This window comes from Montipora foliosa, chromosome 5 (assembly GCF_036669935.1).
Source record: "Montipora foliosa isolate CH-2021 chromosome 5, ASM3666993v2, whole genome shotgun sequence".
NCBI lineage: Eukaryota > Metazoa > Cnidaria > Anthozoa > Scleractinia > Acroporidae > Montipora > Montipora foliosa.
The window spans coordinates 39,457,215-39,457,505 of NC_090873.1; positions in this window are offsets into that span (position 1 = coordinate 39,457,215).

Genomic DNA, 291 nt, shown 5'->3' on the forward strand with positions numbered 1-291 from the left:
AGTTTTCGCTTCAGTTAGAACCGATAAAACAAAACAATGCATCTGTCGAACGTTTCTGTCGTGATCCGAATAGCTGGACACTACCGCGTTTGAAAAACAAAAACAAAACGCTTGTATAACACAAATGTGGAAACGAAATACCAAAAACACCATGTATTGTGGATCTACATGTAGCCACCTGTAGGAAAATAGGAACCCAATAGTTCGTGAGGAAATAATATTCATTTGGCAACAGCCACGCACAAGGGTTAACTAGACACTCTATAATATAAGGAAAATGCGTTCGGTTTA